The sequence below is a fragment of the Propithecus coquereli genome, unplaced genomic scaffold (genome assembly GCF_000956105.1).
Source record: "Propithecus coquereli isolate 6110/MARCELLA unplaced genomic scaffold, Pcoq_1.0 Scaffold173, whole genome shotgun sequence".
Lineage (NCBI taxonomy): Eukaryota > Metazoa > Chordata > Mammalia > Primates > Indriidae > Propithecus > Propithecus coquereli.
In genome coordinates, this window is record NW_012141969.1 from 1,556,638 (window position 1) to 1,583,115 (window position 26,478).

The window sequence follows — 26,478 nt, forward strand, 5'->3', positions numbered from 1 at the left end:
GGCGGGGTGGGGGTGGGGGCCCGTAAAACAGGATAGGATTAAAAAGAAGAGTTGAATATATCATCTGTTTGCCTGGGCCAAGCTGGACTTTGTTACTAAGCCATGTGCCTGGAATTTCTCAACCTGGGTGTCGGTGGTTTCTTGGAAAATGCTTATACTTTCTAAGATCAGATCTTTGTGTTCTGCCTGCAAATGTCTTGATTTGGATTCACGAGGGAGGAGGGGTTGTGGAGTGAGAGCAAGCGACAGAGCTGTCATTCCAAGAAGGGCATCCTCTGGGTGAATGGGTGGGTGGTAGGGAGAGTGCTTGGCTTGGTGGTGGGGTGTGTGCCCAGGGTTAGGCATTAAATGAGGTAATGCATGTAAAACGCCTAGCATCGTGCTATGGGCTCACTGTGCAACGGTTATTGTTAATTATATTAATAAATCGGAGGTCTCTTGGAATATGATGTAAGAGTCTGAAGGCAAGTACCTCCCTGCCATGGGTCAGAAACTCTGGCCCAGTGAGAACCACCAAAGTGGGGGGCTTTTAAGGATGTTGTAAGTTCTTACAGAATTTAGATTCTATCAGGGAGACGCCCAATTTATAAAGAAGCTCCTAGTAAATAAACCAATTCAGGTGTCTGCAAGGGGTCTGTATTGGCTAGAGCCAGGGTGGTCCATCTGGGCAGGCTGTGGGGAGGCAGGAAGGGAAGGAGGACATGGCAATGCTTCTGGGTTAGTCCGGATCCTTCAGGAAACAGATGCCAGGAGAGGATTAAGTGGCCAAGGATTTTACTAGGAAAAATACCTGCAAAAGAAAACGGGGAGGGAGCTGGGAAAAGCTGGGAGCCCCGAAGGCTGTGTCTGATTCCAAGTGAAGCAAGGGAGGGTGGGTGGTAACATCCTAGACTGTGGAAGTTTCGGCAAGGCTGGTAGGCTGTCCTCAAACCAACGCCAGCTGTCAGAGGAGTCCCGCTTCTCCCCAGGGCGGGCCTGCCCTCGCGCCCTGTCATGCATAGTCATTGGCTGGGAACTGCCAGTGGGGGTGGTGACCTTGGCCCAAATGCTGGCCTGGATTTCAGAGCTCAGCAGCTGGGGCCCTGGTGCTGTCTCTGTCTTAAGCTCCCTGGAGTTGGAGGTCTGCAAGGTACATTCTCGCGGATGCCACAACTTCCAGTACTATTACTTTCCAGTAAGTTGCCCCCTAGAAGGGGAAAGACCTTGAGCTCTACTGGGATGGGGGCCCCAAGCCAATTGCAGTGCCTAACATGTAGTTGACACTCCACAAATATTTAATAAATGACTGAAAAACTGGAAGGCTAATTTATCTCTGAAGTTTTGTTTTCATTTTGCTAAATGTAGTCCCCAAAGCGAGGTTGATTTCTTTCTTTCCTAAATTAATGTCCCTTTTGTGACGGGAATCTATTTTGGCAATATTTCGCCAGGGGCTGGTGCAGCGTGCTGTGGAAGTCCCGTAGGGTAAAAAGCCTGGTGGCTGGAGCCTGCCGGGCTGTGGGGCCCTTTTGCACTGTTTGTGGACAGCACAGCTCTGCTGGATTAGCTCATCCGGGGAGAGCCTTGGGCCAGCAGAGCCACCTTGGGGTCAGATTTGCCACGAGACAGGGGTCTGAGTAGACGCTCCCTTTGCTTTTGGAGGGAAAGGGTGTGTGTGTCTTTCACCACCGTGGCTCACTCCTGTCCCTGCTGCTGTGCCACACATGCAGCACGTTCGTTCCCTTGGAGACTGTGTCCACAGCAGTAAGCCTGCGGCACGCACAACAGCTAGCCGAGGGAAAAGGCTTTGGAACCGGCCAAGTGCCAAAAGACTGGGCTCACGATTAGGAGAGAAGGTGCAGCGACCCACGGCACTGGCCTCTGAGGCCTCCCAGGACTCATGGGTCAGGTCCCCAGGGCCAGCCTCTGCCCTGCTTCTCCAGAGGTCACGGAGCCATCCCGGATGTGTTTTCCCCTGACAATGCGGGCAGATGCTCTGCATCCGTCTTCCACACACAAGCTTCCGCCGGAGGAGGAAGATAAAGTGGCTTGTTCCTCCCGCACCAATACATTACCGCGGTGTGGCCTATGGCAAACAAGGACTGATTATTGAGTGTGGGTGTGTACACATGTGCACGAGCATGTGTGCATGCGTGTGCCCGCTGGAGAACTAGGGAGGGGAGGTGATGCTGAAGACGGGTAACATCAGGAAAGCTAAATTTCCCACATTCGTCCCACAGTGACAGTGAAATCACTGAGAATATTTTGAACAGGATCTGTGAGTGCCAATAGCCTAGAATCCTAAAACGACAGTGATAACAATAGGTGCAGGTCTCCTTCTAAGCTCTTTACATATATTAACTCGTTTAACCCTAACGTTGCCTGATAAGGAAAGTCTTACTATTATCCCCATTTTACAGATGGGCAAACCAAGGCCCACGCAGGCCGAAAAACTTGCCGTAGGTAATACAGTTCACCCCTCTACCACTGGGTCTGTAATCACCTTTTTGCCCTTCAGAGTGTCCTTTGGCTTGAGTGGGACAAGAAAAACAAAAGATATTCCCCAAGTGGGAGTGGAGTGCTATAAACTTCCCATCACAGTGTACCGCAGCAGCATCTAGGCCCTGGAAAAATCCACTCCTCATGTTAAAAAAAAAAAAGAGTCCCATGTCCCAGATTATCAGTTATCAAAACCCCCTGGTTCATAGAAGACACGGTTCTTGGCACCAGAGAGGTCTGGAAATGTTGGAATGGGTATGCATTGACCATAGGAATTGCTGTCAGGAATAATTCCTGCCTTTATACAATTTGCTTGTTTGTTATCTCCTGGATGTTAAGTGGCCAAACAATTCTGTCCACAAGTGCTTTCCAGTTTTCTGGATTGTGAAGGAGCCCATGCTGGGTCTGGGAGTTGCTGAGGCTTAGACACCTCTCTCAGATACCTGAGCACTGTGCAATGAGAGAATTCTGTGCTTTGCAACTCCCCAAATGCCTTTTGACAATGAAAAAGATTGGATTATTTAGCCTTGTTTTTGTGTTACCATATGTCTGATTGTATTTCTACTGTATTAAGATGCACTGATCTTTGAAAATTGGTGTTATGGACATGGAAGCTGTTCTGGTTTCCTGTTGTGTGACAAATCACCCCCCAGCTTCGTGGTCTAAAACAGTCATTTGATTATCTCTCATAGTTTGTGTGTGTCAGGAATTTAGGAAGGGCTCAGCCAGGTGGTCCTGGCTTGGAGGGGTCTCTGATGCAGTCGCAGTCAGAAGGGGGCTGGAGTTGAAATAGCAGAGGGAGGGGTGGCCAAGCGATTCTCTCGGGGCCTCTCTGTGCAGTCTTTTTGGATGGGATAGTTGGGGCTACTTTATACTTGGTGGATCAGAGCTCTAAGCCTGAGTGTTCCACTGAACCGGGCAGAAGCTGCATCGTCTTTTATGACCTGGTCTCGGAAGTCCTGTAGGATCACTTCCACCATAGTTAGACTTCAGGGAAAGGAACATGGACTTCACCTCTCCATGGAAGGAGTGTCAAAGCCACCTCATAAGAAGAGCTTGTGGGCTCAGAGATGTTACTGGAGCCATCTTTGGAGAGTATAATCTGCCACAGAGCGGGTAAGGGAGCGGCTTCATGAGAGGGTGAGAGCCCTGTGGGGATCTCATGACCTAAACTGTGCCCCCCCATGGCCCCAGCTGCCTGACGGGGGACTGCTCAGGGATGCTAATGGGGGGCTGAATGGGAGTCTTGCCTGGAGCAGCAGCCCTAGGAGGCTAAGGCTGAAGGAAGGCAGTGAGGGGTGGGCTGTCAAGAGGTAGAAGGAGCTGAGTGGGAGGCAGTGAGGTGACAGAAGAGAGGGCTGAGTGGCAGTCATACAGGAGAGGCAGCAATGCCAGTGACCCAGGCCTCTCAGATCAGAGAAGAGGGACAGTGGCTCTCGAGGACCAAACAACAGCATGGGGCAAAAGGAGCTGAGCTCAGATTGCCCCATGGAGACCTCAGACCCAGCTTTGGAGAAGGGAAGGAGCTAAGAGTGGGGGGCCAGGCCCAGAGTGGTGAGCCAGCAATAAGGATGGCTGCTCCCCTTGCAAGGGGCCATGGGGGGTGGGGAGGGCAGGTCCTGGCTGTCTGCATTTGCCCGGGTTGCCTTTGTGTTGACCGCGGCCCGCCCTCTGCTACAGCACCCGGGGCAGACAGAAACAGTCCCCCTCCAGCAGGGAGGCGGACAAGGACTCTGGGGAGGTGGGTAGAGAGGCTGCGTCCCAAAGCCCTGCCTGGGAGCGCGTGGCCCGCAGCCAGGCCTCCATGAGAAATTGATTACGTGGCCAACTCGACCGCTTAAGGCCTCGGCAAGCGGAGAGCGGCATCCATAAAGTGCCGCCCCCCACGCCGGGCGCCTCGGCGGCCTCTGTTTGAAGGTAAATCCATCCATAAGCCCGCCGTCACTCCGGGCTTAATGTACATGATTTCTGGCATTTACAGCAGCGCGGCTCCGAACGCTGGAAGAAACTCCAGCAGAATAATTTGCCAGGGGAAGGCGAGCAGAGTGGCAATTGCTCATGGCACATCTGAACAGCTACGGCTCCTGGGAAAACAAGCTCCCTGACAACGCGCGTCTCGCTGGCCCCTCTCTGATGGTAACCCTGCCGCTAAGGAGGCTTTTTCGGATACGGAGATTGCATGTGATCTGTGGGCTGCTACTTGATGTGTAGGTGCTGATGGCGGGTGTCTTTAAGCCCCTGAGTCGGGGCTGGAAGCTGGAGGTGTGGGGCGTTGGGCCCTGGATGGCCAGGCTGGGCTCGGGGTGCTTCTCAGCTTGGTGCCAGCCCAGCAGAGGGATGAGGTTGGCACTCAGGGCCCTGGAGATTTTCTTGGACATTGGGACCCTCTACTTTCATTCAAGGTGAGCCACAATGGTGCAGCTTTGCCCTTTGCCCTCTGGCTGGAGGCTCTGGGGGGCAGTCACCGTCCCCGGCTCTGGGGCTGCCTGCTCCTAGCTGAGCCCCTGAGAGCATGCCCTGGCATCTTTCTATGGCTTTCTGGCTACTGGTCTCCTCCGCAGTCCCCCCATTTCTCTATGGCCCCCTCTGCTTCTGTTTCTCTGAATAGCTCTCCTGTTTCTGTCTCCGTATTGCTCTTTCACCCTCTGTCTGGGTCTCTTCTGCTTTATCTTCCTCTTCCTCACTTTGCCGCTGTGTGTCTTAGCTGCTAGGTGTGTCCACAACTATCTCGGCCTCTGTGCATCCTTCTGTCGCTATTGCTCTGTGTCTCTTATTTCCTGTCTCTCTCCCCCTCCCTGTCTCTGTGTCTCTGTTTTTCTCTGTTTCTCCCTCTTTGTCTTGCTATCTCTCATTCCCTCTCTCCATCTCCTTCTGTCTCTCTCTCTAGCTCTGTGTCTCTTTCTCTATCTCTTTGTGACTTTCTCTGCCTATCTCTCTCTCCCCATCTCTGTCCCTGTCTCTATCTCTGAATCTCTGTCTCTCTCTGTTTCCATCTCTCTCTCCTCTCTCTCTCTCTCTGTCTTCATCTCTTTGTCTGTCTCCTGGACCTGTGGCAGTACACAGCCTGAGAGTGCTTCCCAGGTGGACCACGGAGCCCACGAGCCCAGCACTGTCTTTTGAACTCCTTTTCTTTTCCTGGCCCTGCAGCACCCTCAGCCCCGCCTGTCTGCCCTGCCCGCCCAGTCCCCCAAGCCCAGCAGGGAGCAAGGGCTGTAGTCAGACTGGGCAGCCTCGTCTCCCAGGCATTTCTGGTCTATTTTTACCACCAGTTTCTCTCTGAGTCTGCTGGCTCGGGGCTTTAGTCTCTGAGCGGGTTGGAGACATGCACACATGAGCACACCCCAGAAGCAAGGCCTCCTGGCGCTGCCCTTCCCATTTCCTATGTCCTTACCTCCTTTAATTGTTTGACACGAGGGCTGCCGGTATCTGCCTGCATAATGCAAACATGACCACCTTGATCCAGATTGAGAGGGTACAAAGCTCTTGTGCCTATTCCCCCTTTTAAAAAACTGACTATTTTGGTGAAGTTCCCCCCAAAACGAACCCTGAGATGTAGATTCACATGTAAGGGATTTCTGAAGGGAGTGCTCCCCAGGAGACCGGCAAGGGAGTAGGGAGGAGGGGGAAGAAGCCAGGCAAGGTTGTGATCTCAGGCAAGGTCCTGGGAGGGTAGCCTCAGCCTGGCCCCGCAGGAGAGCCCTGGAGAGCAAGTAGTCCCACCCCAGGTAAGGGAGCATGGGACTTTGCTTGTTAACAGCTGTCAGGGGCAGAAGAGGGGATGTAAAATCCTACACTTGTAGGGGAAAAGGGTCCCGTAGCCACGACAATCCCTGGAAGAAAGGCTGTAGGGGCAGGCCACTGGAAGCGTGCTCCAGAGTGGGGGCACAGAAACAGTCAAGGCATCCCAGGGGTTCTGGGCAGAGAATGACACTGTCTGCTCCACCAGCCAGGACAGCTTCATTCGGCTCCTGCTTCACTTTTCCCCATTCTTTTCAAATTTTCCCCTGAAGCCTCCCACTGTTCTTAAAAGACAAATCAAAAGCGAAGCAAAACCAGATATGACATGCAGAGCCATCCGTCCACCTATCCCACAGTAAGCTCGACTATCCTCCCCAAAGTCCTATGAAAGTGTCTGGTAATGACAGCAATGATGGTAATACATTGATTGAACATTTACATATATATCGGGCATGCATCTACATATGTTTATTAATTCGCTAAATCCCCACAACAATCCTATGAAGTGGTTACTATTATTATCTCCATTTTACAGATGGGGCAAACTGAGACACGGAAAGGTTAAGTCTGCCCAGGAAACACTGTGAGTCAGTGTCAGACCTGGGACTTGAACCCAGGAAGACTGGCTCCAGAGCTCACATTCTTAACCATCATGCTGTGCCCGATCTCCTTTAATATGTGGTCTTGAACACGTGGAAGTAATCCCCGTGCCCCAGCCTTAGAAACACCAACTTTCATCCCTCCCCACACACTCCATTTTTAGAAACCAACTCTCTGTCAACTTGTACTGATTCTTGCATGGTTTTGATGTTTTCAAAAGCCCACATTTCACAGCCACTGGTCTTAAATTTGCTACTTTTTGGGACAAATGCCAGATGGCACAGCACAAAAAGAGACCCCTAAAGGAGAGAGGCTATGCCTTCTCCGTAAGTCTGGCCTCTGAGAAAAGCCTTCACCTCATAGCAATGACAGCAACAAAAGCTTCTGCCTCGCTGGGCAAAGGGTAAGGGTGTGGGACATAAGTCGATTTGTTTGGTCGCAGCAACTAGGCAGTGGACAAAAAACTCATCTGGGCATTTGAAAGCTTGGTGCCACCTAAATGACCTCCTATGGTCCACTTGGATCCCTTCTTCGCAGAGCTGTGAGAGTCGTGTAAATATGGCCATGGCACTGACCTGCTGTAAACCTCAAGTGGCTTCCCATCCCTCTCAGGCTTAAAACTAAACTTGGGACTTTCCACCACACATTCACAGTCTGGCCCCTGCTGACATCTTTAGCCTCGTCCTCCACCTCTCGAGCTCCCCCTCGCCACCGGGACCCAGCCACTGCAGCCTCACAGAGCCTTACTTTGTCCTGCCTGCCCCAGGGCCTTTGCACATGCTGTTCTCTCAGTTTAAAACACTCTCCTCCAACTCCCTGTGACCCAGTTCAGTGGTTCTCACAGTGTGGTTCTAGAAACAGCAGCATCAGCATCACCTGGGAACTCTTTAGAAATGAAACTTTGTGGGATGCACCCCAGAACTCCTTAATCAAGAACACTGAGCCCCCAGCACTCTGCTGGCGTAAGCAGCCTTCCAGGCGATTCTGATGCACTCTAAAGGGTGAGAATTCCTGGCCTAGTCAACTCTTCCTTCTCCTCCATATCTCAGCTCTAACACTGCTTTTTATGCTCTCAGGGAGACCCCTTGACAACTTCCGCGCCAAGTGTAAGTTGGGGTCCTTTCCTGCAGAGAGGTTGTTTCAGTTTGCAATTGTGCATTGTTTGTGGGATAATTTGGTTACAGCCTGTTTCCCTGAGTAGATTGTAAGCTCCTAGAGGGATCATGCCAGTTTTGCTCAGAGAATGGGTCCCCAGAACTCTGTAAAACGCCTGGCACACAAATGGCTCAGTGATAAATGGATGAGTGAATGAAGGTGGAATCTCGGTACTGACATTTCTGACTCCCCTGAGTCTTAGACTCCTCGTCTATTACATGGGGGTGCCAATGCTCACCCCCTAGCCTCACGGGCATGTTGCGGTGGCAGAAACATCACCAGCAGCAGCAGCAGTAGCTGCTGTGTCACCACCATGAGCATAGCACTCACCATGAGCTAGGGACTGCTCTAAACACACTTTGCGAGGGTTAAATACAAGGGAACATGCATTATAAAGTCTGAAGCAGATGTTGGGGAGTTCTGCTTCCACCATGCTTGGGAAAGAGATGGGTGGTGAAGTTTAGGTGCGGCCTGAGGCAGCCTGGAGGGTTATCAAGTGATCTCAGTATAAGATAGTTTAAAAATCACAAGCTTCTGAAAGCAGGAGGCATGCTTCCCACTTTACACGTGGTCTTAGCCAGCTTGAGCTGCTATAACAAAATACCATAGACTTAGGGGCTTAAGCAACAGACATTTGTTTTTCTTAGTTCTGGAGGCTAGAAGTCCAAGATCAAGGTTCTGGCAGATTTGGTTCTTGGTGATTTGGTTCTCTTCCTGGCTTGCAGACAGCTGCCTTCTCGCTATGTCTTCACATGAGGGACAGAGAGAGGGCTCTAGTCTCTTTCTCTTCTTATAAGGACACTAATTCCACAAGGAGGGTCTCACCCTCGTGATCTCATCTAAACCTAATCACTTCCCCAAGGCCCCACCTCCAAAAGTCATCACACTGGGAGTTAAGGCTTCAACATATGAATTTGGGGCGGGGGGGATATAAACATTCAGTTCATAAACACACATTCTTCAGGGCCCCTGGGTCTGTGCTGGGAGCATCTCAAGGGTCTGGCTCAATGATCCCTGGGATGTAGGGTACCTGGTTTCTGGAATGATGGATCTTTTCCTCCCCTCCCACCTCTGCGGAGTAAGGGTCTCCTGAGTAAAAGCAGTCAAACCTTCTAAAGCCAGAAACCATTCCAAAGAACATTAGCCAAGCCATAAAGAGGGCAGGCAGTGTCCCGAAGACACCCTCGATTGCTCCCCGGACCACCCACACTGCCACAGCGTTCAGAGGAGTGTGTAATAGGAAGATAGGAAGGGTGATGGAAGTAGATCGCAGGTATCATGTCCTCAACAAACTTAAAGGATGAGAAAATGAAGAAAACAGCTTCAGAAAAAAAATCAGTTTAGGAAATATTGCCCCATACTCGCTGAATCTGCTCTTAGCAGCTTTTATGGGACCCTGGGGTTCTTAGGGCCATGATTGGGAAGTTGTGTTTGACAACAGCCTGGGATGATCTCAAAGGCCAAACACACCCCAAAGAGACTAAGGTGAATGTGGGAGAAGAGAAGCAGCTGTCTCCTTGGGGACACGGCTCATATGGCCCTCAGACTCTCTGAAGCATTAGGGGTGCTTAGCATCAGGTGTGGAGTGGTAACCTGAGCGTTTGAGGGAGGGGAATAGGACTTCCCTGGCAACCTTGACCGCTGGCCACCTCTTTCTGTACTGGCATAACAGACCACCCTCTTACCATTTCCACACGCGCCAGCTCATGGTGAGCTTTCCCTGCCAACACCCAGCACTGGTGCCCTTCGTAGGCCGACTGCCCTCAGGGCGCCGCAGCAGCTTCTCCTTGGGGCAAGGAGAGCAAAAGTGCCTGGGAATTTCTGTTCCCCTGCTGCAGCCCTGGCCCAGTACCTGATGCGTGTGTGTGTGTGTGAGGGTGGGGTAAATACTCCTGTTCCAGTGCTCTTCTCAATGGGGAAGACTCTGAGGCGTGACCTTCACTGTCTCCAAAGTTACCCGCCATGGGACTTTGCCTGATTGCACGCCTTCATTTGGCCTCTTTCTCTCCTCAGTCCCACTTCCTGACTGCCCTGTTGGGTTTTACTGAGAACATTTCCTAAAAGCCACTTAGATGTGAATCGTTGTCTCAAGGTCTCCTTCTGAGGAACCCGACCTAAGACAGTTTCACCAGCCTGCATGAAACAGCAGCAACAGCAATGGCCATGAGCACCTGCCATGTTCTGAGCTCTTTACCAATAAACCAGCCCCTCGACTCTTTAAAACACCCCAGCAACAGTTAGGAAACTGAGGTTTAGAGAGCAAATAACTATATGCTCACTCACGTATCTACAATGGCAGACTTAAAAACTGGGTGGGATATGCCCCGCTCCCACCATTCCATGCATGTCCTTCTTGATGTTCCTGCAGGGGATGGTTCATTCATTGAACAAATACTCTCTGAGCACCTCCCAGGAGCCAAGCATTGGGTATTGGGGTGCAGTGGCGAAAAAGTGTTAGTAGGAAAGATGGACGAGCAATCAGACAATTGCAGCAAGGTGGGAAAAGGCCGTGAAAAATCAGTTTGCCGTGGGAGTTCATAAGAGTGGTACCATGCAGCCGGGGGGCTTGGAGGGGTTGGAGGGTGTGTCCAAAAGGGAAGGCATTCTGTCCTGCACTTCAAATACTTGGAGAAAGCTATAGTCTTTTCCCTAAGGCATCTTTTCTTCAGCTGAAGTGTTGTTCCCCATCCTTCTCAGCCTTTCCTCATTAGACTTGGTTCTAAGATTCTTCAATATGTTTGTTGGTTGCCTCTCTAAATACATAGTTGTAAATGTCTCCTCTAAAGTGTGAGACTCAGCCTAGCTCAGAAGCTGAAAGGTATGGTCCAATCAGGGCAGAAAGCAGTGGGCACGTGGACCATAACCTCCCTGAGTGAGACCCCTTGCTCCTATTAATTCGTCCACAGTTGCTTCACAAAGAACCTAGAGCTATCTCACACTTCTGCAGCTTTTTCACATGAAACGTGTCTCATTTCACACAGAAATTTGTCCCATCTAATTTTTATGCAACTGACTTTTTAAGCTGAATGCAACATTTTACATGTATGTCTGTGAATCTTTGTGCAGTCATTCTCCTTTTGCCCCTCTGGATCTATTCCCTGCTCTCTGCTGTGTCCTGTATCTCAGGAGTCTGAAGTCTGCAGATGGCATCACTGGACTTTCTGGTCCTCTGCATCCCTGTTGGGTGTGGCCCATGGGAGGCACAGAGTGAGTTTGGGTATTTAATCCACCACCAAGTCTCTCTCTGCCAGGTTATAGTATTGACAGTGGCTACATGTCTCTACCACCTCTACCTCTGTAAATAGCTCCTTCATTAAACCCTCTTTAATTAAACTTTCTGAGTGTGTGATTTGTTCCTGCTGGGTACCTAACAGATATAATTTAATTTTTTTGACTTCAGCTCATCACTCCAGTCCAGTGAAATCTTTTCCAGGCTTCGTTTTTCATCCATCATAATAACTTTTATTTCCAGCTTTGTCTTACCTGGAAACTTGCTAAGCAAGCCTTCTTTCCTATCCAAAGCCAGCCAGGCCCTACACCGCTCAAATGCCTACAGGGCTATCTGGCTTGAAAGGCTCATGCTTTGCCTAAGTAGGGACCACAACCATTCCCTGGACAAGTCAGATACATTTCCTCTCCCACTCAGGAATTTCTGTTAAGAAGCAGGATACAGAACTGTTCACCTGGGGGGAGGAGAGGAAATAGAAAGACATACAGAAAGAAGTGAGTCGAGAAGAATAGTTGGGTTACATTGAAGACAGAGCATCATCAAGTGGAGATAGTGACCTGCTGCCTGGGAGAGGGGAGATGGTCTATGTGATAATTCATAAGGATATGTTGGATTCTTCCATTTCTGCAATCATACAGTCAGTGTGAAATCTGGCCATTTGGTATGCTCGCTTACTGGAGACTCCCGGTAAGCTGCCACTACATAAGATAGCCTGAATGAGTTACACTTTAGCGGGATTAAAAGGCACATTCTAGTCTTCATCCAAGTCATCGAAGAAAGAAATGTTGCTTAGGGTAGGGCAAGAGATAGAGTTTGGCTTGCCACCAGAGCCCTCCTTGAAAACGGACATCAATGTAGATCAATACTTGTGGAAGACATTGTTGGAGAGATATCCACATTCTTTTCTTCTTTCTGGCCACATGGCTAAACTTTATTTCCCAGCCCCCTTGTGCTATGTGCTCCCATGTGACTGAATTATTGCCAGTGGAACGTGGGTGGAGATGATGAATACCATTTCTAGTCCTGGCTTGCAGAAATCTCCCACACCATATTTTCCTTTCTTCTCTATCTTTGGAAGCCTTGGAGGTCATAAATTAAAGATGGCAGCATCATAAGATGAAAGGACCCATGTGTCTGAATGACCATGTGGGGGCAAGGTTTCTCTTGTCGATTACATTTTGCTGTGATGTGAGCAATCAAGTATATTGTTGAAGCCATTGAGATTTTGGGGTTGTTTGTTAGGGCAGTTAGTGTACCTGTACCCCGACTAATGCAGGAATGGGTACCAGAAGTGGGGTTCAAACCCACATAGGCATAACGTTAATTTGATCACCTACAATTCAGCAAACTATATTAGCAGCCGATCCACTTCTGACCCTATTTTCCATAAGGATAAGATGTGAGATTTTGTAAAATGCTTTGTATAAATCAAGTATAATTATATGCATTACTTTTCCCTGATCCACTGGGTGACTTACTGTGATATATCAATAAAAAAAAAAATGATATGGAGTAAGTTTGGCCTGACTTCCCTCCCTCCCTTCCTTCCTTCCTCCCTCTGACCTCCCCTTTTTTGCTTCTTTTGCCAGAAGTTAAAAAAACAACTCTTTAATAGTCAAATTGGTTTTTTTCTAGGAAACATCCTCTATTTTATGGTTCTATAATATCTCAAAATCTGCATTTCTCCTTTTGTTTTTGAAAAGCAAGACATTTGTCCTTTTTCACTAGATGACTTCCATGAACATAGAAAAAATATGTACTTCTACCATGTCACAGAAAACCCCAGACCCTTATGACAGTTCAACTCCCTTTCCTTCCTCCTATCATAATAACTTGCATTTGCTACACTACGTGCCAGTATTCTAGACACTATGTATGTATTAACTCATTCAATCCTCACTGCAACCCTATGAGGCTGGTAATTTATTAGCCCCATTCTACAGTTGAGAAAACTGATGCACACAGGGGTGAAGTAATTTCCCCAGGGGTTTTCCAGCTCATACACGGCAGAGTCAGGATCGGTGCCAGCAGTTTCCCCTCAGAGGCCACATGTTTACCCACCACACTGTACGGCATCAGCTGCTGGTGTCTAGGCTGGGTTTTGTTCGTGTTGATCGGGTTTCACCTCCTTTCCCAAATAGATCGTCTCAGCGTCACCCTCCCCAGCAGGGTCCTGGTGAACACAGAAGAGGCACTGCAGCCCAGCAGGAGTCTGCGAACGGACTGGACAAGGAAACCCAGGCTACTGGGTAGTTTAAGCCAAGTCCCCCACTCCCAACAGGGAGGACAAAGGCGTCCTTGGCTCTCCTGCCACTGCTCAGCCCTGATGTCGGTGGAACCCACCAAAACCACGTTCTTGGACACCCACTCAGTTACTACCTGGCAACTTCCCTTGGAGCACTTGGGGGGCAAAGGAGAGGGAACACGCCTGCAATGTAATTAACACTATAACAACTTGTTTCCCCCTTGGAGAATTACACCATTAGCTGCTTCAATTGTGCATGAAATATAAATTACATTACTCGGAGGCATCATGTTGGAGCAGACGCGATGCTAAGTGACGAGGCTCTCCACGGTGCATCCCACTCCCCAGCCAGCGGGTCAGAAGGAACACGGGCCCCGAAGCCTAAAGCAAGCAGATCTGCCCGTGATCTCCTGGACTGTTCCAGCCTCAGAGGACCCACCATGGATAATCTTTCCTGGGCGGTCCAGGAAGCCAGGTACAGGGAGCGTCACTCTCTGCACTTTTTTCACTACCTTAACGGTTTGGAGTCTTGGACTTCCTCTCTCATCCTCAGCTCCCACATGTGAGCAGAAAAAAGGGGCTACTTTCCCTCTTGCCGGTGTGTGCCTGTGTGCGAGTCCATGCATGTGTGTGTTTGCGCGCATGTTTCAGTGCACACATTTTGGAAGGCCGAAGGCGACAGTCCAGAGTATTAAATATCTATCAGGCTGAGCGGGACACAAGTGGACAATGCACTTGAGAAAGGAGGGAGGTAACCCTTCTCCAATTGGATCCAAACTGGTCCCCAGCATTTATTTATCCCTCCATTCATTAATTAGGCTTGCTGAAAGTGGGGCAGGCCCACACAACTACCTAGTTTCCTTCCATGCCAGCACGTGGAGCACTGACCTAAGCCAGCTTGAGACACCCATTCTGTGCATTATCAGGGCTGGGTTTAGAGGTGCTGAGAATACGATGCAGAGTTTTGGTCAATCGTCCTTCTTTGAGGACGATGAAGGAACTTTCCAAATCCTGGTGTCATGAGATGTCCTTGCTTTTTCGGAAGAGACATGGGTTAATTTGTATCTGTTTCCATTTTGAGAGGGAGAAATGACACTGGGTACAATTAACGGTGATCATCATGAGGCCTGTTATGAAGCTACCACACCTCTTATCCAGGGGCCCTGTTCTGCCCTTTTTCCTGGTCCTGGAATACCAATCTGGCCTGGGCGCATGCAATACCGAGGAGGGCTGCCCCTGGGCACCATTAGCAGCTGCCTGGAAGGCTCAGAGCCAGCCCCTCTCACCAGAGCCCCTGTTAGGGCAGGAAGTTTGGAAACCGAGCCTGAAGCTGCAGGAGAAATTTGGGAAAATATCGTGCAATTACCCTAATGACAGCTGTACAAATCACACAACCAACCCTCAAATCCCCCAGCACTGAGCAGAGCCAAAAACAGGAAGAGCCAAAACCCACATATGGATTCAGGGAGACCTCTGGAAGCTGTCCCTGCGGAGAGCCTGGGGGGGGGGTGTGGAGGGAGCAGAGCGAGCGCTGAAAAGGCTCCAGGGGCTCAAGCTCTGCTGGGAGGGAAGGGACCACTTCAGGGCAGCCCCTTCCCGCACAAACCCATTCAGGCCAGACCCATTCCATGGAAGTCCTACCTCTGCCCTCTCTCTGTCCGGCTCAATGCTGCAGACTCTTTGAACAGGGCACAAGGGATAGGGTGACAGCTGTCAGCTGTTATTGCCCTGGCTTGGGAAACCTCCTCCATTCTGTAGATCCAAATATTTTCTTGGACTTTGCTCAAGACCCAGATTGAGCCTGTCTTTCCCCTTTTCTCACAGAGCCGTCCTAGGCTCCCTCCCACTTCCTGGCCAGAGCCACTGAAAGCGCTCAGTTGTGCTATGTGGTCCACCTCTTGATTCCTGGTTCCCATAGAGCCATCTGCTGTGACAAATCACAAAACTGCCAGATGGGGGACAGGGATGTGCTTCTGTTCCAGATGTCTCTCTCTGGCTGCACCATAGTTCAAAGCACACAGTAGGTGTTTAATCATAGATCTGCACTATAGTGGGAAAGGCTTGTTCTTCAACTGTCTGATGGCATAGGCTGGGATGCTGGGTAAGTATTAGCATCTCCATTTTACAGATTGGGAGACTGAGTCTTGAGAGCCATGGAGGGTGCTAACACATACCCAGTGTCGGTTGGGCACTTGTGCCAAGCTCTGGATTAGGCTCTGGGGATCCAGATGGAAGTAAGTCATCATCCCTGCCCCTCCTCGGGGCTGAGGGTTCCTGTTGAATGAGGGGGTGGGGGACTCAGCTTCCTCGCTTTGTGGATTACAGATGAGAGTCAGAGTTGCAGAGAAGCCCATCCCTGGCGCCCAGCTCCTGGAGAGTCCCGAACAATTTACTGAAAAAGAAAGACAAGAGAAGGAAGACTCTGGCTCTGAACTCTTGGCTGGAAGGGTTGTCCTTTGCTTATGGATTCGATGAGAGCTGGAAGGACATTAGAGGCCCTGTGGTCTAGTGAGGAATCTGTAAAGATGAATGATTTTCTCAAGGACAAGGCAGCTTCTCATATAACTCAGAACAACAATAGCTACTATTTTTTGAAAGGTGACCCCATGGCAGGCTTGGCTTGGATCCTTTACCCACATTATCTCTGCAGCAGAAAAGGGTACTGCTTATAACTATGGCCTCTGCTGCCACACCGCCCTGGGTTCCAATCCTGCCTCTCTCACCTCCCAGCTCTGTGACCTCGGGCAAGTCACCAAAGCTCCTTATGCCTCCAGCCCTGTCTGTAGAATGGGGATGCAAACAGTTCTTTCCCCACTGGGTTGTTGTGAGTAGTGAATGAATGAACATACCCAAAGAGCTTAAAACCTCGGTTCTCAAAGTGTGGTCTGTGGACCGGCAGCTTCAGGCATCACGTGGATGCTCATCAGAAATGCAGACTCTCAGGCCCTGCCCTAGACCTGCTGAAGCCCAATCTACATGCTTACAAAGACCCTCAGGGGGTTCGTGTGGTTGTTTGAAGCACTGGCCGGTAACAGGGCCTATAGTAAGTGCTTTATAACTGTTGGCTGCCATCAGTGTTATTATTTATTGTCCCATCTAACCCTGAAGCACACCCGCTGGGCAGGAAACCTCAGTTTAGAGAAGGTAAGAACTCTGCCCTCAGCTCCGCCAGCCAGGAGGAGGCAGGATTCCAGTGCAAAGAGAATCAGCGATCAGCCTGGAGTGCCTGTCGTGGAGGGGCTTTCAGTGTTAACCCGGGACAGCCCTGGGAAAACCAGCACTGTTGGTCACCCTTAGTGCAGATAACTCCATGGCTCTGCGGCTCTGGTTACTAAGGGTGTGGCGTTATTACAACATGCATTTTACGATTGTGATTAAATACGCATTACGTAAAATTTACTGTTTTAAAGTACAATTCAGTGGCATTAAGTACATTTCACAATGTTCTGCAACTGTCACCACTCCCTAGTTCCAGAGCTTTTTTAACCACCCCTCTCGGAAACCCCATACCCATTAGCAGCCATCCCCTATCCCCTCTTTCCCCCAGTCCTGGGCAACCACAAGTATACTTTCTGTCTCTACAGATTTTCCTATTCTGCACACTCCACATAAATGGAATCATATAATATGTGGCCTTTTGTCTTTCACTTAGCATAACATTTTGGAGGTTTATCCATGTTGTAGCATGTGTCAGAATTTCATTCCTTTTTATGGCTGAATAATATTCCACCGTATGTCTTTACCATACTTTATCCACTCATCCATTAACGAACACTTGGTTTGTTTCCACCTTTTGGCTCTTGTGAATAACACTGCTATGAACGTCCATGTCCAAGTATCTGTTTGAGTCTCTGCTTTCAATTCCTTCGGGGTATATACCTAGGAGGGGTACGTACGCTGGATCCTATGGTAATTCTAGGTTGAACTTGTTGAGGAACATGTGTTTTTAAGCCTGCCCATGTGGCAGCACTGAAAAGATTCTAAAGATCCAGAGAGAAACAACACCAAGACCCTGTCCCTGAAGGCTCCCCGGCCCAGGGGGTGTGTCAGAGAGCCTGCCCGCTGAAGCCCAGGGTGCCCCACAGCCCCCTTGGGTGCCAACCTAGGCTGGAGAGCATATGTTTTGCTTCCGCCTTCTCTGAACCCTGTTTCGAGGAACTGGAGGAGCACTTACTCTAGGATGAGCCAGCCCCAGAAATTTCTGTTGCTCATTGACACTGAAGGAAATCAGCGGCAGGGGTCGGGGGGCGGTAAAGAAGCGGAGGGGAGAGCACCCAAGTGTGATGTGGGGCCACAGCATCAGTGAGTCAAGAGATGGGGGAGGCAAGGTGGTGGGGGGAGGGAGGAGAGAGTCAATTTCTGGATCCATCCTCGGGGAAGGAGGAGTCCCGTCAAATCAAAAGGACCAAAGTCCCTCTTTGCCTTCAGGAGGAATCCCTCAGCCGCGCGACCCCTCGCCCTGAGTCCAGAGCAAACCAGCTCTGACAGTGTTGAAGGGTTAGGCCTGGGCGGGCGTATGCGGAAGTGCTGGCTGCCTGAGTGGTCACAAGGGCTCCCTGTGTATTCTGGGCTAATTAACAGCCTCTGGCGATTCCCGGGGGGATTCTTTTGAAGTGACCTATGGCCCCCCTCTCCCTGAGAAATGAGGCCAGCGAAAGCTGTTATGCAGAAGTGGGAGGATGGGCGTCTGGAGACACCCCCACCCAGGCTGCAGCAGGGAGCTGGGCTGCCTCCCCCACCTTACGACCCGACCCGCTGGGATGGGAATTTGCCTTTGCCAATTCTCTCAGGTTAGAAGCCAAGGCTGAGCTACACAAGGGAGAGCAGAGCGAGGAAGGAGGAGGAGAGCGCTTTTCCTTGAGGAAATAACGAAACGACCAGGGTGAAGGGGGTGCAGCCGGCAGGCAGATGCTGCTGCTGAGGTTGTTGCATCATGGTCATGGAGGGGAGAGTGAGGGGCGAGAGGTCAGCAGGGCCCAGCCTCAAAGCTGTCTCCAATAACGTTTCCACTCCCTAAACCAGCTGCATAGGCTGTTTTTTTTCTCTCTCTGCTGTAAACACTCCAGCCTTCACCTCCACTGCACACCGAACCCCAAAGTGGGGCCCTTATCTGCCCACCCCTCCCACCAACCTGTCCCTGTTGCCATGGAAACTATCTCCGGGGTAAGGTGATCTCTCTCTACTTGCAACCTCCCTGCTTTCAGCACCAATCAATCAAACCCCCCAACCCCATCTCCAAGGGGGAGGTCCTAGGGGAGAGTAAGGAAGGAGAGAAATTAAACACAGGAGAAAGAACAACAACAGTAATGAAAAATGAACAAAGAGAGGGGGTGATGTAATTCCGGCTGTTGATCAATTCCTTTTGTGCCTCCAGTGACCACACCCTTCCCTTGCTTAACTCCTGGAGGAGGTAGGGGTTCTCCAGGGGGGTTTTCCAGAGCTCCGGGCTGGACCCAGGGCAGTGTTCTGGCCATGGAGACCTTCTGAGGATTTGTCTTCCAACTGTCCATGCCCCTCCTCTGAAGGAAGGTCACAGGAATGACAAATCAGCCTGGTCATGGGTAATTAGAGACAGGCTGCAGCTTACCTGCCAGAGTGAGCAAGGTCATAACTGGGTTGACCACTGAGGATTTATTTCCTGTGGCAGATTGTATTTTGCACAAATGGCTAAAACAATAGTCTCTGCCCTACATGCTCTTCCAGAAACTTGCCTTGCCCTTGTGCAAAGATGGAGTCTGTGTTCCCTCCCTTTGAATCTGGGCAGGACTATGGCTGCCTCTACGAATAGAATACAGAGGAAGTGATGTTGTGTGACTTCTGAGGCTAGGTCAGAAAAGGCGATACAACCTCTGCCTAGTACTGTCTCTCAGGACACCATCCTTGGAGCCCAGTTGCCGTGCTGTGAGGAAGCCCAGACGATACAGAGATGATGCACGGAGATGTTCCTGACAACAGCCCCCACTGAGGTCCCAGCTAACAGCCATTGTCAACAGCCAGCCATGCAAATAAGAAAGCTTTTGAGATGACTCCAGCACCAGCCACCATCTGACTGCAACCACAGGAGAATCGCCTAGCTGAGCCCAGCCAGTCTCCAGAACGAGAGAAGATAATAATAATAACTGACTGCTGTGGTTTTATACCACTAGGTTTCGGCTGGCTGGTTTCACAGCAATAGAAACTAGAATGAACTTGGACATTAGGAATTAGAAGTTTGCATTCTATGGCAAGATTGGCAATAACAAATTCACCTTAGCCTCTCAACTTACCTGTCTCTAAAAACACTGAGGTTCAGTGGTTTCTCATGACCTATTTGATGGTTAGTTTTACACTAATCGGTCACTACTCTTACAATGTTGTGAGAGATCTAGGTGAAAATTACCATCCAGATGATAATTTTGTGCTCTAAAAATAACAGACATCGCATCTCCCTATGGCACTCATTTTAGCAATTTGCCCATGGATAACTTACAGATCATTTTATTCTTTGTTAATTACAAAACAAATGGCTACCTGTATGTTCTCCCAATACCTTTTTCTATTTGTGAAGCACTGCTGAATTTTCCATCCTAACTGGGCACTGGCTCCTCTGCAGGTAACTGTTCACAGTCATACTTCTTTTAAGTTGTATGTATCAGTGGTTCTCAAACTTTTGCATGCATCAGAATCACCTGGAGAGCTTGTTCAAAACAGATTCCTGAACTCCAGTCTTGGAATTTCTCATTCAGTAGTTCTGGGGCGAGGCTGGAGAATTTGTGTTTCTAGCCAGCAACCAGATCATGGCGATGCTACTGGTCCGTGGACCATGCTTTGGGTAGCACTGGTGTACGTTGTTACCTCCACTTCTTCTTCTATTTCCTCTTTAACCTATTACAATGCGGTTTTGCCCTCCACCGTGGTTCCTGTAAAGGTCACCAACGCTTTTGTAATAGTCGAAACTAATGACTTCTGCTCATTCCTGACCCTCTTTTGACATCTATGCATCATTAAATGCTATTGACCACGTTTTTTTCTTGCAGCTTCTTCCTCTTTTGCCTCCTGCTACACACCCCTTCTAGTTCTGAATCTGCCTTGTTGCTCTAGCTTCATCTCTTTCCCTTGTTTACCTCTCAAGAGTTGCCATTTTCTAGTGTTCTCTTCTTGATCTTTTTTCTGACTCTACCCTCTCTTTCTGGCTCCTACTGTCATCTACCATCTCCAGATCAATGTCTTCCAAATTTATACCTCCAGCTGTAGCTTCTCTCCTGATGTCCAGGTCTGTATTTCCACCCATCTCCAGCTGGGTATCCTGTAGACATTCGACGTGCCCCAAACCACCCTCCTATCTTCTTGGGTAAACTTGCTTTATATTCCTTATCCCCTTAGACACACGAGCTAGTTACCTCTCCCTCAAAGCCAAACAATCATCAGGTCCTAGCCATAAATGTCCCTCTGATCCCCTCCTCCTCTGTTGTCTCCCCAACCTTCCCCGCCGCGTCCTTGTTTGGATCCCCAGAAGCTCTTGCCTGGACCATTGCCATGGCTTCCTAAGTGCTCTCCTCACCGCCAGCCTGTTTTCTTGCCATTCCATTTGTTTACACCATTACCGGTTAGATTTCTGACGTAGAGATCAGATCACTTAATTCCTTGATTAAAACATTTTAATGACTTTCCATAAGAGTAGCAGCCACTCTTGGCACCCCACCCTCCAATCTTTTTGCCATTTGTGTGGACATCGGTTCCTAGTGTGCCTTCATGCCTCACAGCCAGTGTCTCCTTGCTGAGGGACTGCCCTCAGGCTGCCAGAGCCACTGCACTGCGAAGTGCGGAGAGCCCAAAGTGCCCGAGGGAAGCTCTGAACCAACTCTGGCCTAGAACCAACTCCTCCAGCTCCCTCGCTCCAGTCTGGACAATTCTGAGGTGTGACCTATTCTGTCTCTAGAGTTCCCCTGCAGGACTGGGCAGAAGTTGCCCTCTATGGGTCTTTGCTTACTATAGCCTTTTGACCCTTCTGTACTCCCCTCCTAGCTTTTCCTGGTAATATTTTTTGATAAATCCTTTTCGCAAGGACCCTTGTCTCCTCTGGGGTCCTTGATCTAAGACAAGTATTTATAGGATAAAGGGAGACTCTTTAACCTGGAAGGCAGGGCCTTTGGGAATCTGGTCCTAACAATGTTTCTTGATTTATCTTTCCCAGATCCCATCTGGCACTACAGCCCCATCAAGGACTTGAGTTCCCAGAAATCGCCACGTGCTTCCAGATTCCTGCATCTCTGATAGTGTGTTGCCCCTTTGAAGAATGTCAATCTAGCTCACCCTTGAAGGCCCGGCACACATGTGAAGCCTTTTGAAATTCCTCTTCTGGCGCCACAACCCAAGGGTACCCTGCTCTTGTCCTTGTATTTGTACATTTCCCTAGACAATACTTACTGAGTTAATACACAGAAATCTGTTTCCCACATTCAGATGTGAACTCCCTAAGGCATGACCATGTTTTATTAACTTTCGTATCCTCAGCACCTTGCAGAGCACTTGATCCTTAGTAGGTGTTTGTCATGGGTTGAATTGTGTCCTCCCAGAAAAGATGTGCTGAATTCCTAACTCCCAGTACCCCAGAATGTGACTTTATTTGGAAATAGGGTCTTTGCAGATGTCATCAAGTTAAAGTGACATCTTAACTTAGGTAGGCCCTAATCCAATAAGACTAATGTCCTTACAAAAAGGGGAAATTTGGACACAGAGACATGCAAACAGGGAGAACACCATGTGAACATAAAGACAGAGATCAGGGTGATGCCTCTATGAGCGAAGAAACACAAAAGATTGCCAACAACCACCAGAAGCTGGATGAGGGGCAGGGAACGCATTCCCCTCACAGCCCTCAGAAGGAACCAACCCTGCTGACACCTTGATCTCAGACTTCCAGCTTCCAGAAGTGTGAGACGATACATTTCTGTTGCTGTGAGACACCCAGTCTGTGGTACTTTGTTACAGTAGCCCAGGAAACTAATACAGTGCTCCATATATGTTTGTCGAATGAATGAATTTGATGCGATGCTTATTTAGCACTGCCCACTTGCCGGGCCCTATTGTAAGCCCTATATAAATATTAATATTAACTCCTTTAATTCTCATAACACCACCATGAGGCAGGTACTATTATTATGTCCTTTTACAGAGGAGGAAATTGAGACCCAGAGAGGTTAGGTAACTTGTCCAAAGTTGCACAGCAAGTGATAGAGGCAGAATTTGAAAAGTCGTCTGACTTCACAGCCTAAGAGCTTCGTTACTATGCTGTGCTGAATCCAGATCATTCTTGTAACAACTGTTGCATGTGAGGTTCTCAGGACAGGTAAGCAGAGGCAGAAACTGAGACAGAGAGGCTGAATGGTGAAGGTTTACTCACACGGGTAGTAAGTGGCAGAGATGAAAATCGGCCCATTTCCCCCCGATTCCTAATCTAGTCCCCTCTCTAAAACCAGAAGAGATGGACCTTGAGAGCATCTCATGATAAATACTCACATCTGAGAGTCATTGCCACCAGTCTGGGTACCAGCCAGTAAAAACAGGGCAGATAGTTGTTGTCAGGGAGACCTGGCTCCTGGGGCGGGGGGAGGATGCTCTGTCGCTGGTTATGGGCTAACAGTGGTCGTGTAAATTTTCATTCTCCGTGAGTGTAACTTCCATGACTGATGGTCATAGGTAGAATTGCTTGGGCTTTAGATTTGTGGACCCGATGCCCATAAACCACATTTTCATATAGAATACATGTCTGGGGAGAAGTGGGCATGTTTTAATCTCATGAGTTACGGCGCTGCCTCCCTCTAAAACCTCTGAGCCAGCCTCCGATGAGTGAAGAGGTTGCTGTGGCGAGGGAAAAACCCACCCAACGCCTCACAGCCTCCCTTCCCTGCTCCCTCCTGAGAGACCAGCATTTATTTACTTGGGAGGAGGGGAGGATGTTCTAATCAGTTTTTAAGGGCCCTTCCTGCCTCAGAGTGGCAAGAAGAGAAGAGATGTGTGCACGTAATTTTGGTCTCTTCAGTCATGATTCCCAATCGCTGTTGACAGCTGAGTGGCTCGGCGATGGATTCGGCTGCAAAGGATGATGGTGGGTGGCGATGGTGGTGGCGAGCGTGTGTGTGCGTGCATGCGTGCGTGAGTGTTTGTGCTTCTTTATAATCAAGTGGATTCTGCATAGCAAGTCTTTTTAATGCTGGGTTGCTTTGAGGTTGGCCAAGTGGGAGTGAAGAAGGTGTGCTTGCTGGAAAGCTTCCAGAACAATGGGGCTTGCCAGAGATGGGCGGAACCCGTTGGCCAAAAAAGTGCACAAATCACAGACAAGCCTTGTGCCAGGAGGTTTGATCCCGGTGCAGGTGCAAACCAGGGCAGGTGCTAATTTGAGGTTGGTGGATATTGGGTCCAGAACTGGCGGAGGGGTGGGGACCTAGTGGAGCTGGGACAGACGTGCATTCTGGGGCTCCGCAGGTGCTAGGATGAGGACGGGGCCAGATGCCGGAAGACATGGTGCAAGAGGGGAGGACAGGAGCCAGGCCCAGACAAAGGCAGGCGCCCAAGCAGTAGGATGTTGCAAGGAACAGGGAGCAGGCAACTCAGGGCCCACGTGCAGCTTGTCTACAAGAGGAGGCAAGGAAAGCACTGAGCCAGGCAGAAAGACCCCCGAGGAATTTGCTCTCCCTGGAAGGATTTTTGTTGTTATTATTAGGCACATTTTTGTGGTGGTGTTACCCCCGCAGCCCACTGTACCCTAATCCCAAAGGCACCCCATTCTTTAACTGGCTCCTGGGCATCATTCTCTCCTGGCTTTGCTCATCCCTCTGGCCACTCCTTCTCAGCCTCTTTTGCTGGCTGCTTCTCACCTCCCCGACCTCTGACCCCATGGTGGCCCAGTACTCCTGGGCACCTCTTCTTCTCTTTTCTGTCTGCTCCTTCTCCTTGGGTGGCCCCATCCGGTCTCGTGCTGTTGAATAGCACCTACGCGCGGAGGACCGCCTGGTTCCCATCTGCAGCACACACCTTCCCAGCTGCCACTGAACATCTCCATTTGGACACCGAGCAGCATCTCAGACTCAGCCAAGCTCCCCATCACCTCCTTGCTCGAGCCTGTTCCTCCCACAGTCTTGGGAATCTCACTTTTGGCAGCTCCATTCTTCCAGTTGCTCAGGTCCAAAACCTCACATGCATCCTTCACTTTTTTCTCTCACTCGTGCTTGCAGTAAATCCTGTTGGCAATACCTCAAAACATAGATCCAGGATCTGGCTGCTTCCCACCCTCTCTGCTGCTGCTGCCTTTGTCCTGCCCCTTCCGCTCAAGCCCGGCTCACTGTGGCAGCCCTCCGGCGTGGCTGCCCTCAGAGCACGCTGAAGTCCTCCCTTAGAACGTGAGTCAGACTGTGGCCCTCCACTGCTCACCGTCTTCCAACGGCCCCCCAGCTACTCCCAAGGAAAGCCAAAGTCATCACAGTGGCCCATAAGGCCCCACGCCATCTCCCCTACCCCCACTGCCCCACCACTTCATTTCCTTCCACCCTCCCCATTCCCCATTGCTCCTCTGCCCTGGCCACCATGGCTTCCCTCCCCTTCCCCCGACAGGCCAGGCACACCCCCATCTGAGGGCCTTTGTCCTGGCTCCTCCCTCCCTCATCTCCTTCAGGGATTGACCGGAAAGCCACCTTCTAGTGACACCTTCCCAGACCTAGTGAAAGCTGCTCACTTGAGTCTTTAATATCTAGAAGAGGGCCTGGAAGAAGGTGAGGAGAAGTTACCCTCCGGGGGTCTTTGCTTAGTATAGCCTTTTGACCCTTCCCTACTCCCCTCCTAGCTTTTGGGGGAGGAGCATGATTCAAGGAGGTTAAGGAAATAACCATGACCCTAGGGTCTGTCCCCTGAGGTGAAAACCCTGGTGGTCATGCAAAATTTCCCGGGTGGCAATAGTAGGAGTAGCAGCAGTGGCTGCAGCAGTCAGTGGCACAGTTGGCGGAAGCCCTCCATCTGGGGCCTGCATGTCATCGCAGAGCCAACAGCTGAAAACGGACAGTTTTAGTCACACTCCTTTCTTTGGCTGCCATCAGCACAACAACAGTGAAATCACGTGTCGCAGGGGCCCAGCTGACTTGCTACTGGTCATTTCCCCAGAGGGCCTGGGATCCAGGACCACACGGGCGCTAACTCTATGCCTCACCCTGCTCTGAGCACGTCACAGAGATTAGCCCATTTAGGATACTAACAGCTCAACGTGGTGGGTAGAGCCCCATTTTATAGATGAGGAACCTGAGGCACACTGAGTCACTCAGCTCAGAGGCGGATGATCCAGCATCCAAACCCAGGCAGTGGGACATGGCAGATGTCGCTGTCAGTCGCTGTAACACACTCCTCAGGACTATTCCTGGAACTGTGAAATCATGCTTAGAAAGGACCCAGCACGCAAGGTCACTGCCCAAGTGGAGTCTGAAGGTATACATTCTTGAGATCAGCATTATTTTAGCATTACTCTTACCGCCTTCTCCTATGCTCTGAAAGGAACCATCCCAGGCACGATGCTGAGTGTAGAGGGGCCAGGCTGGTCTGGCTTCTCCCTGAGGACTCCTGCACAGCCCGGATAGACACTCCAATCCTTGGATCCTCCTTACCAAGACTGCAGTCACCTCCTGGCTCCAACTTGCAGGCCATGAGTGTATCACACAGCCAGAAATAGCTGCTGGGTCCCTTAGAAAAGAAGCCTAAGGAAGAAGAGGCGTGCGAAGCACAGACTCCGGGCAGGAGCAAACCAAACAGCAGCCTGCACCACGGGCAGGCAAAACAGCCCCTCTGTATTTGGTGTCTTATCAAACCTAACACGGGGTGCTGGGGTGGTTTGGATTTTTTGTTGTTTTTTAAACAATGGGCTGGCTGCTTCGATGAGAGCTGAATTCAAATGCTAGGCTGGGCAGACAAATTAGAGCTCATTCAATATTGCCCATTCGTTTACAGCTAGCCATCGTGAAGTCCTGACTTTGGGGTCTAGACCTCCCCACTTTCGAGGTGCTCCCGTCTGGCCTCT